The sequence below is a fragment of the Capricornis sumatraensis genome, chromosome 21, assembly GCF_032405125.1.
Source record: "Capricornis sumatraensis isolate serow.1 chromosome 21, serow.2, whole genome shotgun sequence".
NCBI classification, from domain to species: Eukaryota; Metazoa; Chordata; class Mammalia; order Artiodactyla; family Bovidae; genus Capricornis; species Capricornis sumatraensis.
Genome location: NC_091089.1, coordinates 7,274,734 through 7,290,604, shown reverse-complemented (window position 1 = coordinate 7,290,604; position 15,871 = coordinate 7,274,734). Strand labels below are relative to the sequence as shown.

At 40.8% G+C, this 15,871-nt stretch overlaps 1 non-coding gene across 1 annotated transcript; it reads right to left on the bottom strand.

Moving 5' to 3' along the window:
• Positions 1–14,314: 14,314 nt before the first annotated feature.
• On the bottom strand, positions 14,315–14,386 carry TRNAA-CGC (transfer RNA alanine (anticodon CGC)). The gene has a single exon. It is a non-coding gene; the product is annotated as a tRNA-Ala (tRNA).
• Between the last annotated feature and the right edge of the window lie 1,485 nt (positions 14,387–15,871).

Genomic DNA, 15,871 nt, shown 5'->3' with positions numbered 1-15,871 from the left:
TAGCCTATCAGGCTTCTCCGTCCATGGGATTTTCCAGGCAAGAGTGCTGGAGTGGATTGCCATTTCCTTCTCCAGGGGATCTTCCTGACCCAGGAATCGAACCCGGGTCTCCCTCATTGAGGGCAGACGGTATACCATCTGAGCCACCAAGGAAGCACCTGGGGAGCCCCTAAAGATATAGCATGTGCTATGCACGATAGGGTTCCCAGGTGGCGCTAGTGGTAAAGAGGCTTCCTGCCAAAGCAGGAGACTTAAGAGATGCAGGTTCAATCCCTGGGCCAGGAAAATCCCCTGGAGGAAGGCATGACAACTCACCCCAGTATTCTTGCCTTGAAATCCTATAGACCGAGGAGTCCAGTGGGCTATGGTCCAAAAGGTCGCAAACAGTCAGATATGACTGAAGTGACTTAGCACACAAGAGCATGTGCTATTAGAAATGTCAAGCTATATATTCATTTCCTCTTACTATATGTATACCCTGGCATTCACCCAAGTGGTTATAAGTGTTGTTGAATACAGACACTTACGCTAAGTTTAGGAAAGGAGTGAAGTCGTAGGTTACTGCTACTAAGTGTTCTACACGTGACACTTGAGTCCCACCAGAGTCTTTGATCTATTGCCTCTATAGTGCAAAATATGACATAGCAAATATTCAGCTGCCTAAGACGAGGTAAATGTCTATCCACCTAGCAAGGTCTCTAATTCACTAACTCAAGCAAGTACATTTTATTCTAGATTACCCTGTATAGACACGTTTCACATTTATTAAACTAGAGTTTAGACCACAGATGTTCTTTGCAGACTGCCACTTTATAATTCAAAATCACTCCAAGTAACTAGTTTTGTGAAGCAAGCTTAGACTTGGCAACTAGCGAGAACACAGATTTCGAATGCCATTTGCACTGTGCAGTTAAATTATTACACATGCCTTTTGGCCAGGTGGCACGATCCACACGCTTTCTCCTTTGGCCCCAGCGTACGTCTTCCTCTTGTTAGCACTATGCAGAGATGCCCTATTCAACCTTAAACCTAAGCATCAAGAACTTTGAGGAATGGAATTATGACTACAGATTGACGGAAAATGTTTTGCTAAATATATTTGGCAACACTTCAGGAAATTCATACAGAAATTTGTACTTGAATTTGTGCACATTTCTGAGCTTGTCTTTCCAGAATTGCTCCAATCAAATCATGTTTATTAAGCAAACATTACTCCCTCAGGATGATAGTATAGACTTTGAAGGAGTCTTATTATTTAAGTCCACTTCTTTGATGAGATTCTAATTGATCTGTAAACAAAAGTAAAACACATGGCAATTAGTGTTACTGAAAGCAGTAAGATAGATAAGTTTAGGCTGTGCCACAACAATATCAGTGGTGGAAATTTTAGAGAACCATAAGGACAATGAAAGAGGGAGATGAAAAATGCATATGGATTGAGAAATTATAGCACAGAGTTAAATACATGGACTTGGATCATAAAGTCTGGACTATAATTCTTGCTAAAATACTTAACAAGATATGTGACCTTGAGCAAGTTAATTAAAATTGTTAAATCTCAGGAGATTTTCATCTCAAAAAAAGTGGAAAAGTAAAATTACTACCTCATAGGGTTTTGATAAAGTTAAATGAGGTAACAGTAACTAACAATTACAAAACATCATTTCTAATCACTCTTCAAAATATTTTACATATATTAGCTCATTGAATCTTCCCAACAATCCTATCACTATTATTCCATCCCTTATTAAATAAACAACAGAGATACAGAAAGTATAAATAACTAGCTTAAGGTCACAGCTATTAAAGGAGGAGCTGAAATTCTGACTCCAGAGCTCATGCCCTAGGTAAGGCTTTAACATGTGTATCTGCTTATTTCGTTTATGAGATCTGATGTGTGCACAAAATTGTGACCATACCTTAAACCAATTTGTTTCATTTTTTTCAAAAAGGCTAGTCATTTTTCTTGTAGATTTCTGCCCACATAAATGATATTTTTGAGAAATTAGTTTGCAGATGATATCCATCACAATCACAAAGAAGTCAACCATATTGGTAATCCAAAGTCTATAATGATTTGATTGCTTTGCTGCTTCAATTTGAGTGTATGTATAGGTGTATGGAAGATAAGCAACCAAAGAAAATTATTCATGAATCTTATATTTAAGCAGTTGTTTACTCACAATGAAGTAACATTTTGTTGAAACATTGCCAAAGTAGAAAATAAATTGCAGAGTCACAGTTGATAGATTCAAAAGGGCATATTCCTATATGGGTTGTTGTTTAGTCGCTCAGTTGTGTCTGATTCTTTTGTGACCCCGAGGACTGTAGCCTGCCAGGCTTCTTTGTCCATAGGATCTCCCAGGCAAGAATACTGGAGTGGGTTCCCATTTCCATATATGGGTTGAGTTCTTTCTTAAAGACATGGTAATCAACAACATTTGCTTGTCAGTAAAGTAGAGGAGGAAACTGACTAAGACTTTTAATATTCTCCATATTTGTTATTCATACTATCCCGGACAAAATTACTTTTCTCTCCATTTCCTAACATAGAAAAAGGGAAAATGTTCTACTGCCTTTGTATTTTAAGTAGTTTGCTGCTAAACATCTTTATTTCAAGAGAGGGGAAACAATCATTGATTATGCCAATCATGTAAATCTATTTACTTAGTGAGAAATATAAAGTTGTCTCAGTCTCCTTACTTCTTGTTTACTCTGGAAATTGAGTAGCATTATATTAAGGAAGCATGCATTTATATATAATTTTCTGCATGACAGATTACTTACAGATGCATCACAACTTCTGAAGGGCCGGTTTATTTCTAACATAAACTGTAAAAGCTAAACTGCTCAGAAATGCAGATATCGCTCTGAAAAAGTAAGATCTCAGCCTCAATCCTAATAAATTGGATTCTCTAAAGAATCTGTAATTTTTGGAATAGTAACTGGATATTCATAGAGAAGACTTGGAGCAATATGAAACACCACGATGATAGAATTGCTGTCTCAAGAAATATGAAATAAATAGCATAGAAAAGTGGCTTTTAAAATGCATTATTAATAGAGAAGCTCCACTTCTCAAGTGCTTTTTTTCAGTTACTCTTGCATTATAGAGAAATAGAGACTTAATAATGTATAGCTTAATAATGCCTGTATTTGGACATTTTCACATTTACCAACCTCAGAGTTGCAAAGTCCAGAATATTATCCCTGAAGGAGGTATTAAATGATCTTTAAATACACAAACATCACAAAGTGTAATGTATTTTACTCTAAAGGTAAATACAAAGGTATTGAGAGCACCCCCAAGGGGGCAGCACACGAATGTGAAACTGTGAAGACCTCCCCATCCACAAGGTCATCAAGACTGGGGACTCTTCCCCAGCTTCACACACATGTAAGGAGAAAGCACCTGTCTATGGCCAAAAGAAAGAGATGACAGTGCACAATCCTCCAGTTAATTTTGGAAGGTGTTTTTGTTCCCACCTTCCATCGCATCCATTGCTGTTTGTGAAATGGGCTCTGAGTGATAACAGCAAGTCTAGTTGACATCATCATAGGTGGCAGCCTCAAATGTGACAAATACCATCAAACAGCAAAAGAACACATGTGGGGAGTGCTCAGCAAAGACTCTGCAGGACAGACTATAGCAGCTTTGACAACTGGAAATTAAATCTTTCTCAGCATGTTGATGGAACTAGTACTCTCTTTTTACAGGTTGGATCACAATAATTGCCAAGTAAAAACTTAAGTAGTTGAAACTTCCATAGCAATCCAATGGCTAAGACTTCCCTTCCCAATGCAGGGGGAGTGGGTTCAATTACTGGTTGGAGAACTAAAATCCCACGATAGTTCATGGCCAAAAAAACAAAAGCATACAACAGAAGCAAAATTAAAACAAATTTAATAAAGATTTTTTAAATGGTCTACATCTTTAAAAAATTAAAAAAGCAAAGTAGCAAGCTCAATTAACCATTTCTTGAGTATGCAAATTGAACACATAGACCTGTATATTTAAACCTTGATTTTGAGCATTGCTTGTACACATGAAAGAAATTTCAAAATAAAATCAGCATTTATCATATTTAGGAAGAATTTCTTCCAGACCTACATCTGAATAACATTGTTTAAACAGGAGTCCCCAGCCACCAGGCCATGGACAAATACCAGGCCACAAAGCAGGATGTGTGACTGCTAGAAGCTTCAGCCCTATTTACAGCCACTCCCCATCATTCTCCCATCACCCTCAGAGGGAACCTTCCAGCTGCAGAAAAACAAGCTCAGGGCTCCCACTGATCCTGCATTGTGGTGAGCTGTATAATTATTTGGTGAGTTGTAATGATAAAAGAAAGGCAAGAAGAGATAAGAAAGCCGTCTTCAGTGATTAATGCAAATAAATAGAGGAAAAGAACAGAATGGGAAAGACTAGAGATCTCTTCAAGAAAATTAGAGATACTAAGGGAACATTTCAAGCAAAGATGGGCTCGATAAAGGACAGAAAAAGCATGGACCTAACAGAAGCAGAAGATATTAAGAAGAGGTGGCAAGAATACACAGAAGAACTGCACAAAAAAGATCTTCACCACCCAGATAATCACGATGGTGTGATCACTCACCTAGAGCCAGACATCCTGGAATGTGAAGTCAAGTGGGCCTTAGAAAGCATCACTATGAACAAAGCTAGTGGAGGTGATGGAATTCCAGTTGAGCTGTTTCAAATCCTGAAAGATGATGCTGTGAAAGTGCTACACTCAATATGCCAGCAAATTTGGAAAACTCAGCAGTGGCCACAGGACTGGAAAAGGTCAGTGTTCATTCCAATCTCAAAGAAAAGCAATGCCAAAGAATGCTCAAACTACCGCACAATGGCACTCATCTCACATGCTAGTAAAGCAATGCTCAAAATTCTCCAAGCCAGGCTTCAGCAATACATGAACTGTGAACTTCCTGATGTTCAAGCTGGTTTTAGAAAAGGCAGAGGAACCAGAGATCAAATTGCCAACACTCGCTGGATCATCAAAAAAGCAAGAGAGTTCCAGAAAAACATCTATTTCTGCTTTACTGACTGTGCCAAAGCCTTTGCCTATGTGATTCACAATAAATGGTGGAAAATTCTTCAAGAGATGGGAATACCAGACCACCTGACCTGCCTCTTGAGAAATCTGTATGCAGGCGAGGAAGCAACAGTTAGAACTGGACATGGAACAACAGACTGGTTTCAAGTAGGAAAAGGAGTACGTCAAGGCTATATATTGTCATCCTGTTTATTTAACTTATATGCAGAGTACATCATGAGAAACGCTGGGCTGGAAGAAACACAAGCTGGAATCAAGATTGCTGGGAGAAATATCAATAACCTCAGATATGCAGATGACACCACCCGTATGGCAGACAGTGAAGAGGAACTAAGCCTCTTGATGAAAGTGAAAGAGGAGGGTGAAATAGTTGGCTTAAATCTCAACATTGAGAAAACGAAAATCATGGCATCCGGTCCAATCACTTCATGGGAAGTAGATGAGGAAACAGTGGAAACAATGTCAGACTTTAATTTTTGGGCTCCCAAATCACTGCAGATGGTGATTGCAGCCATGAAATTAAAAGATGCTTACTTCTTGGAAGAAAAGTTATGAACAACCTAGATAGCATATTCAAAAGCAGAGACATGACTATGCTGAATAAGGTCAGTCTAGTCAGCTCAGTTCAGTTCAGTCACTCAGTTGTGTCCGACTCTTTCTGACCTCGTGAATCGCAGCATGCCAGGCTTCCCTGTCCATCACCAACTTTCAGAGTTCACTCAGATTCACATCCACTGAGTCGGTGATGCCATCCAGCCATCTCATCCTCTGTCGTCCCCTTCTTCTCCTGCCCCCAATCCCTCCCAGCATCAGAGTCTTTTCCAATGAGTCAACTCTTCGCATGAGGTGGCCAAAGTACTGGAGTTTCAGCTTTAGCATCATTCCTTCCATAGAAATCCCAGGTTGATCTCCTTCAGAATGGACTGGTTGGATCTCCTTGCAGTCCAAGGGACTCTCAAGAGTCTTCTCCAACACCACAGTTCAAAAGCATCAGTTCTTCGCCACTCAGCTTTCTTCACAGTCCAACTCTCACATCCATACATGACTCCTGGAAAAACCATAGCCTTGACTAGATGGACCTTAGTTGGCAAAGTAATGTCTCTGCTTTTCAATATGCTATCTAGGTTGGTCATAACTTTTCTTCCAAGGAGTACGCGTCTGAATTTCATGGCTGCAATCACCATCTGCAGTGATCTTGAAGCCCCCCAAAATAAACTCAGACACTGTTTCCACTGTTTCCCCATCTATTTCCCATGAAGTGATGGGACCAGATGCCATGATCTTCATTTTCTGAATGTTGAGCCTTAAGCCAACTTTTTCAATCTCCTCTTGCACTTTCCTCAAGAGGGTTTTTTTGTTCCTCTTCACTTTCTGCCATAAGGGTGGTGTCATCTGCATATCTGAGGTTATTGATATTTCTCCCAGCAATCTTGATTCCAGCTTGTGTTTCTTCCAGTCCAGCGTTTCTCATGATGTACTCTGCATAGAAGTTAAATAAGCAGGATTACAATGTTACAGCCTTGACATACTCCTATTCCTATTTGGAACCAGTCTGTTGTTCCATGTCCAGTTCTAACTGTTGCTTCCTGAGCTGCATACAGATTTCTCAAGAGGCAGGTCAGGTGGTCTGGTATTCCCATCTCTTGAAGAATTTTCCACAGTTTTATTGTGATCCACACAGTCAAAGGCTTTGGCATAGTCCGTAAAGCAGAAACAGATGTTTTCCTGGAACTCAATTGCTTTTTCCATGATCCAGTGAATGTTGGCAATTTGATCTCTGGTTCCTCTGCCTTTTCTAAAACCAGCTTGAACATCTGGTAGTTCACGGTTCATGTACTGCTGAAGCCTTGCTTGGAGAATTTTGAGCATTACTAGCATGTGAGACGAGTGCAATTGTGCGGTAGTTTGAGCATTCTTTGGCATTGCCTTTCTTTGAGATTGGAATGAACACTGACCTTTTCCAGTCCTGTGGCCACTGCTGAGTTTTCCAAATTTGCTGGCATATTGAGTGCAGCACTTCCACAGCATCATCTTTCAGGATTTGAAATAGCTCAACTGGAATTCCATCACCTCCACTAGCTTTGTTCATAGTGATGTTTTCTAAGGCCCACTTGACTTCACATTCCAGGATGTCTGGCTCTAGATGAGTGATCACACCATCATGATTATCTGGGTCATGAAGATCTTTTTTGTGCAGTTCTTCTGTGTATTCTTGCCACCTCTTCTTAATATCTTCTGCTTCTGTTTGTTAGGTCCATACCGTTTCTGTCCTTTATCGAGCCCATCTTTGCATGAAATGTTCCCTTGGTATCTCTAATTTTCTTGAAGAGATCTCTAGTCTTTCCCATTCTGTTCTTTTCCTCTAGGCTATGGTTTTTCCTGTGTTCATGTAAGGATGTGAGACTTGGACTGTGAAGAAGGCTGAGCACCAAAGAATTGATGCTTTTGAACTGTGGTGTTGGAGAAGACTCTTGAGAGTCCCTTGGACTGCAAGGAGATCCAACCAGTCCATTCTGAAGGAGATCAGTCCTGAGTGTTTTTTGGAAGGAATGATGCTAAAGCTGAAACTCCAGTACTTCGTCCACCTCATGCAAAGAGTTGACTCATTGGAAAAGACTCTGATACTGGGAGGGATTGAGGGCAGGAGGAGAAGGAGATGACAGAGGATGAGATGAGTGGATGACATCACTGACTCGATGGACGTGAGTCTGAGTGAATTCTGGGAGTTGGTAATGGACAGGGAGGCCTGGCGTGCTGCAATTCATGGGGTTGCAAAGAGTCAGACATGACTGAGTGACTGAACTGAACTGAATGATAAGAGAAACAAAGTACACAATAAATTTAATGGACTTGAATCCTAAAACCAACTTCCCCAGCCTCGGTCCATGAAAAAATTGTCTTTCGAGAAATCCGAACCTGGTGCCCAAAAGTTTGGAGGTCACCATTTTAAACAGTTGTTTAAACTCTCACCTTGCAAATAGATTGCTATGAATATGCTCAATTGGCTATGAATCATGAACTACTAGTGATATTCATTTCTATGTCCTGCTTAGGTTATGTGCTTTGTAAGGACCATAAGTGCACCATGGGGTGTTTATTCTGTATTGGGTAAGAATATCTAATTACTCTTCTATAATTTTGACTTACACGTGAAGTCTTTATGTTACATATAAAGTAACGTAAAATGTATGACGTTTTAAATTTTTTTCAACTAAGTATAAATTTAAGAAAAAAGTAATCACTGAATATGTAATTTACATCTCACTTTTTTTTTTTTTGCTCTTAGGTAAAGTAAATACATAAAATATAACAGTCTGTGTGTGTGTGTGTGTGTGTGAGCGCACATGTGTACTCAGTCACGACTAAGACTCTTTGCGAACCGGTTGCAGCCCTCCAGGCTCCTCTGTGCAATTTTCCAGGCAAGAATACTGGAGCGAGCAATGACATCATTTCTTCTCTAGGTGATCTTCCTGACCTAAGGATCAAACCCACACATCTTGTGTCTCCTGCATTGGTAGGGGAGTCTTTACCACTATGCCACTTGAGAAATCTGTAACAGTCTACAAATGTGCAAATAAATCCTCAACTATTTTGGAAGAAAAAAAATGAATGCTAATCTCAGGACATCAATCTGAGAAAATCAGGAAGAAAAAGCCACCACTAGTTACAGAAATAAGAATGTTTATATACAAGGACCAGAGACTGAGGAAATTTAAGTGGAGTCATGTCTGGAAGAGCTGCAAAGTGAAAACGTGTGGAGGAGCCCCTGGATCACTGGCAAGTGGGCTGGCAGTCTGGGACATCACACACCACTGGGCTCCCACAGCACCTGGGTTAGTGGGTATTCTCCTCTGCAAACACCTCGGGTCTGAGTACCAACGTGCTTTCTGTTTGACTTACTGATAAAGAGACAGATTATTAACTAGAGCCCAGATTTTAGCGGTTCTATAAAAGGAGAGGAATTAAATTAAGGTGAAGATAAGCAGGTTGGGCCCAGAATAGTTCCCCCGCCCCTACCAGGTATTTGAAGTGAGTGGAAAAATCCTCTTCTCACAGTGACGACCTGAGCTACTTCCTCACGCATCGCGGCTGTCTGGGCGTCATTCACAGGAGTGCTCAGATCAGAGCTGGGGCTCAGCTGAATTACCATTCCAGGGATGCAATTTCCAGGAGATTTGTCTCTTTTTCTGAAGCTTACCTCTCTGGACATTGTAATAGACAATAATTTGCAGTTTTCTAAAGGGTGCTTATGGGTGACTGTTTCAGGTCATTATTCAAGACAGACATTTCTGTCAGTGTGTTGCAGCAATTACAGAATACATTCAAGGTTTTTACCATTAAAGTTAAAACAACTGGAGATCCAAATCACCATAAGCATCTGTTTTTCTCCTCTAGTGATCAATACTTGTCACCGTTTAATCGCTAAATCGTGTCCCGTCTCTTTTGCGACCCCATGAACTGTAGCCTGCCAGGCTCCTTTCTCCATAGGGTTTCCCAGGCAAGTTTATTGGAGTGGGTTGCCGTTTCTTTCTCCTGGGGATCTTCCCAACCCAGGAATCAAACTTGTATCTCCTGCAGTGCAGTCAGATTCTTTACCACTGAGCCACCTGGGAAGACCAGTGACCAATATTAGAAATTCTTAATTCAACAGTAGATTTTTGAGTGTATAAGGCATGTGATGTGTTATCACAATTGTCAAGTATAGCTTGAATGTGATTCCAGCATAAAAAAATGTTAGAGGAAGAAAACTTTGAATTAGAAAAAGACATAGCCCTCATGAATACATATCTGTGTATACAGAGTGGAAACAGTGACAAGATTTACTTTGGGGGGGCCTTAAAATTACTGCAGATGGTGACTGCAGTCATGAAATTAAAAGATGCTTGCACCTTGAAAGAAAAATTATGACCAACCTAGACAGCATATTCGGAGAAGTCAATGGCACCCCACTCCAGTACTCTTGCCTGGAAAATCCTACAGACAGAGGAGCCTGGTAGGCTGCAGTCCATGAGGTCGCTGAGTCAGACATGACTGAGCAACTTCCCTTTCATTTTTCACTTTCATGCATTGGAGAAGGTAATGGCAACCCACTCCAGTGTTCTTGCCTGGAGAATCCCAGGGATGGGGGAGCCTGGTGGGCTGCCGTCTATGGGGTCACACAGAGTCGGATACATCTGACGCGACTTAGCAGTAGCAGTAGCAGCAGACAGCATATTAAAAAGCAGAGACATTACTTTGCCAACAAAGGTCCATCTAGTCAAAGCTATGGTTTTTCCAGTAGTCATGTATGGATGTGAGAGTTGGACTGTAAAGAAAACTGAGTGCAGAAGAATTGATGCTTTTGAACTGTGGTGTTGGAGAATACTCTTGAGCATCCCTTGGACAGCAAGGAGATACAACCAGTCCATCCTAAAGGAAATCAGTCCTGAATATTCATTGGAAGGACTGATGCTGAAGCTGAAACTCCAATAATTTGGCCACCTAATGTGAAGAACTGACTCATTTGAAAAGACCCTGATTCTGAGAAAGATTGAGGGCAGGAGGAGAAGGGGATGACAGAGGATGAGATGGTTGGATGACATCACTGACTCAATGGACATGAGTTTGAGTAAGCTCCAGGAGTTGGTGATGGACGGGGATACCTGGCGTGCTGCAGATATTGCATATACTTTTGGCCAATTCAAACACTCCCCAATTCATACCTTTGAATCACAGGTGCCCCCGACTCTAGCACTAAACATCTGCAATAACAAAAAGAACAAATAACTAATAATAATAATAACAAAACCCCAGGTGCCTCATAACACCTCATGATAACCACCGTAGATGAAAACATACTCTCATCATATAAACTTTATTTTTGCCACATTTTAATTATTCATACACTATGAGGTCCTGGAAAACATGAAGAAATCTGATAGATAATAAATAAAACAGGACAGTTTGAAAAGATATGTACTGCATGATGTACATGAGGACTTTATTACATCTCAATTTTTCTATAAATGTAAAATGGTTTATAAAAAGTGTGCAAATGAGGAAGAGATGATCTCTGTTCTCTAGGGGCTCACAGTCGAAAGAGGAGACACATGGCCAAGGAACTGCAATCAGGTGTGATAAGTTTTGTAATAAAAAGAAGCATGGGGTATACGAGAGTTCAGTGGAGATGCATAGAATAATAATAGCCTGCAGACCTGAAGAAGCTTGGAGGAGAGAATGATTCCAAAATAAATGTTAGAGAATCAAGGAAAAGAGGAAATGAAAAAATGCAAAAAGACATGGAGTCTAACCTTAAATAGCTAGCTTCCTTGATCGCCAGTCTCAAGAGCAAATTCCCTAGACTTTTGCAGTCATCCCAACTCTGATTGAAAGTTTCCTTCCGGGCTTTAGCTCCTGCTCTCCGACTCTGTGCCACTATTAACTCTCCACTCCTACCCAATGTGGATACATCTATCTCTGTAGCAAGTCTCGCACCACCTGGCCTCTGCTGCATGTCTTGTCCCTTTAGGGATGGTGAACACATTTTTGCCTCCTTCAATGGCTCTGCAACCTGTCTCCCTAACGTTGGAAAACTCTCAAGCCTTTTCAGAAGTTTCCAACCTTTTCCAAACTCGAAACACTTTTACCACACTCTGAATTCCATTTGAATCCTTCTTCAATAATTTTTCTTAAAATATTTCATTTTGGGATTATTTGCGTTTTCATGTAGTTATATATTTTTCAACAGTTATAGTTCAGAATTTGGGGAATTCTTGAAATTATTTGTTTTAGAATTATAAAGCTTCATGGATACCATCTTTCTATCATTTAAGAGAAGGACACGATAGGAACTCACATTTATTGATTGCCAATGTATCAGGAAATCCGCGAGGCATGTAAAATACGTCAACTTTTCAAATCCCCCCAAATGCAATTTTCTGTGAAATACAGCTGTTGAGGGATGCTGATAGGCTACAGTCCATGGGGTCACAACGAGTCGGACACGAGTGAAACAACTTATCAGGCACGCATGCAGCTGTCAAACCTTACCAGACACTAAGTCGGAATCCTGAGTGTGGACTCCAACTAGCAACAAAGCCCAGACTCTCTCTGCTCTGGCTTCTACTACCTCCTATGTGCGAGCGCGGGAATGGAAACCCATACAAACGAATGTATTTCACAACAGTATAACGCTGTTTAGCCTCAAAGCCAGACTGCTTCTCCTTTCTGTTTAGTGGCCACACTCCTTGTTAGACGTACCACCGGAGGCAATTTTTCAGTGCCCTGGTTCACCAGTTTCCTCAACTTTAAAATAGAGCTTAGAATAGCACCCACCTCCTAAGGATGCTCTACAGAATGAATGAGATGCTGGAAGTGAAGCCAGACACGTAGCAAACTCTGTTGCCGGCATTGTTACCATCACTGTGCCAGATGTCACGCTCTTTCCTTTTTTCGTGTCTGTTCTTTCTGTGGCATAGAAAACATTCAGTAGCTATTTATTTGTTTTATGGTTTCAGCTTTTACTTCTGTGACAGTCCTCTCATTTTCCAGAACGCGAAAAAAAAAAGTGGAATCGCATTTGACTCCAGTTCAAAAGCTTGACAGTTCAGTCACACCTAGGTGCTGAGAGAGAGAGAAGGATGTAGTTAAGGCTGTCAGGAAAATACGAGGATTGTCACAGCTTGGGCAGGTAGTGACAGGGGCAGAGTCAGTGCCCGGAGCACTTCTCCCTTTTCCAAACATCTCAGGGCACTAAGGAAAGAACCCTGACATTGAGAGCATGCTGAGAAGAGATACGATTTCAAAGGAAGCAATAAAATGTGTAATAGATATTCGTAATTAGAGAGACTGCTTGCTTCTTGTCTCAGGTTTAATAGCTTCTCAAAGGCTGTGAATAAGTTAAGGGAGTTTTTAATATTCCTCTGAAATATGAACCCATGTACTACCTTGGGTTACATAATTAAAAATGTCTTTGATCTGACAGGCTTAGATTTATCCTAGCAAATTATGCGATGAACAGCTCATCTTGAGGATTTATTCATCATGCAAACAAGCGAAGGCCATCAGTGCCAACTTTTGGGTGAGGTTCAGCACGGAGGGGAAACTGAAGCTTCATTCATTTCAAATATTGTCAAGTGTTATCCAAGAGGAAAGGCTGATTGGCATCCGAAGGGTTATCTTAATTCTGTTCACATGAGACGCGTAAATACAACTCAGCAGATGACAGGGTGGAAAAAACATGCCAAAGACTCAGGAGACCCATAATGCAGGAGAGGAGGACTTGCCAGCGACATCCCTTGGCTTTGTCATTGCATCATGCTGATCTGAATCCATGTCACTATTGTTTCCCCCGAAAAAGATGGAATACTCTTCAAAATAGAATAGTACTTCATAGCAGAGAGTGAACAATAAACACATGCATCTGTGTGATCATCAGTGATGACCTCTGTGGTGTGCCGAAAGTGGACCACCTTCAGTTCCAGGTCCTAGCAATGCCCAGGGTCAAGAGGTTTCACTTGTATGGGTGGGGAGAACCCAAAACTTATCCTGAGATTTAAGTCAACTTCCTCTCCACCCAAGATATACAGGAGCTTTAAAAACAGCTTTTATTCTATATGCCCTTGTATATGGTGATCAAAATTGAGATAGCTATCAAAGGCTTGATCTCAATGAATCCACTGTAATTCCATGAATTATACTACAGTTAAATCATGTAATCGTCTAGGATAACAAAGCAATAATAAAATAAGGTAGTCCTGGCACAGTTAGCTTATATAACTTTGCTGCAAATACTAATATAATATTACAGTGGCAAAGAATCAGTCATGATTGAGTGACAGAGCATGCATGCATTACAGGTGCAAATACTTTAGAAATAAGGACTGTTATAAATATCTTTGTTGTACTTTTTATTCTTTAAGTGGGTCATGCCCATAGCATAGCAGGTAAGTTTCTGTCTGACCATTTATATAGGTTTATTAAAAGAAGGTGGATATTAACAGAAATGTATATGAATCAAATAGAGTAATAAAGATTTGTTGGAAAGGCTATATTTTTATTTTGTATTAATAAAAACTATGTTATTAATACTGAAAGAAGATGCTATCACATCATTAGCATTACACATAGTTCATTGAAAATGGTAGAGTGGTACCTGTAATTTATATTAATATGTAACACTGGTGACATGTCCTCCTGTGAAGTCATGTTTTCTTAAAAATCAAACTAAAAAACAAATCAGCACCATTTGTTGAAGGACATGGAGATGCCAGGGATTGAACCTGGGGCCTCATGCATGCGAAACATATGCTCTACCACTGAGCTACATCCCCAGCCCTGGAAGGAGGCTGCCAGGCTGATGAATCAGTGCACTGATTTCTTAGACAATCTCTCCAGGGAACAAAAAAGCCCTGAATTCTCAAAGTTTCAAATTCCCATCACAGAGCGTTCTGAAGCCTTCCTGGGGGGCCTATAAATTTTGCACCTTCAGTGTGGAATGTCCTGATGCTTTATGGCTCAGCACCATGCTAGTTTCCCCAGCCTTATTTATAGGGATGATGAAACACCATCGCCCTTCAAAATGTATCTTATTTATACAGTTTCCTACTCACAGATGCAAGAAAATATTTTAGTTCTATTCCGTAATTTCCCCATTACTTTTATTGCTGTTGTTGTTGTTTAGCTGCTCAGTCGAGTCTGACTTTTTGCAACCCCATGGACTAAAGCTCACCAGGGTTCTCTGTCCATGGGGTTTCCCAAGCTAGAATACTGGAGTAACTGGTCATTTCTTTCTCCAAGGGATTTTCCTGACCCAGGAATAAAACCCATGTCTCCTGCCTTGGCAGGCTGATTCTTTACCACCGAGCCACCTGGGAAGCCCATAGGAAACGAAAAAAGAAAAAAATCTCTCCTTTCTTCCCACAGGTTCGTGACTGGGTACTGCAAATAAGGCTGACAAAGGGAAGATTAACAAGAGGAAATCAAAGTTTATTAGCATGTGCACTGGGTTTGCATAAGGAAGAAACCCCATGATGAGGAACTCAGAGGGGTGATTAGAACCTGGGACTGTATATCACCTTAAAAGGAGCAACATGCTTGTAAGAGACACAGGTAAAGGGGTTCAGGCTTTTAGGGGTGCAGACTATGGGAAGGTAAACATATGGAGGAGACTAATGGAAGATGGGAGCATGGAGTAAGGCTTGTTTGTGTAGACTGCTCAGCAGTTGTTCCACTGGAGAATTGTCATCTCCCTTCCAGTACAGTGGGGGCTGGCTGGGGTCCCTCTACACAGAGAATTTAGGATCTGGTTCCAGGCAGAGAGGGGAGTGGGGCAGAGAATTATCCTTTGTCTACTTTTCCCACTATCGTCTTTGACTCAGAGTAATCATTACACCAGAGTGGCATAGTTGGGGGTAGAATATTCTAAACCATCTTCATTTCTTTCCTGGGGCGAAGGTGGGAATAGGGGGTTTTGTTATGGGGGAAGCAGCAAAGAAGTGAACAAAGAAGCAGCTCACTTGTTGCAGTGACAGCTCTCTCCTCGGGACAGGGAAGGGTCACCCTACTGCTCACCAGCAGACCTAATAGCGCGCCTGAGCTCATGGCACTGTAGTGGTCGGAAGAACCAACGCTGCTTTTCTCAGAGACGACACATTAAGTTCACGACATAGAGAATTCCAGCCCTGGATTTTTGCTTGCTGTGATGATCAAGATGAAATTGCTATTTGATAAATAACATCTTCACCATAAAAGGACAAAAAAAAAAAAAATACTAGAAGTGAACTGAAGAGCTGCTCTTTGGTTTCATCTACTTGGTG